The sequence below is a fragment of the Papaver somniferum genome, unplaced genomic scaffold, assembly GCF_003573695.1.
Source record: "Papaver somniferum cultivar HN1 unplaced genomic scaffold, ASM357369v1 unplaced-scaffold_17, whole genome shotgun sequence".
In the NCBI taxonomy this organism is placed as follows: Eukaryota; Viridiplantae; Streptophyta; class Magnoliopsida; order Ranunculales; family Papaveraceae; genus Papaver; species Papaver somniferum.
Genome location: NW_020626596.1, coordinates 1 through 349, shown reverse-complemented (window position 1 = coordinate 349; position 349 = coordinate 1).

Below are 349 nucleotides of genomic sequence, written 5' to 3'. Positions count from 1 at the left end.
AAAAAAAAAAAAAAAGAGCGAAAGAAAAAATGAAACAAAAAAGAGAATTTTTTATTTTTTTAGAGACCTTCCATTTTTTGTAATTATTATTATTATTATTTATTTATTTTTTTTTTCTTTTCTTTTGCACTTTATTTGTACTTTGGACTTGGACATTTTTTTTTAAACCCTAAGGAAGGGTACATTAAATATAAAACTGTTTGCAGGGAAGGACGACGATTACAATATCGTCTCGTCCCCTTAGGTTCACACATGACATAGGAGTCATGGCCCGAGTCGACTTAAGCGGTTCTTCGCCCGTCTGGTACGGGAGGTAAGCTTTCGGAACACCCGCGAATCCCCTGTCAAC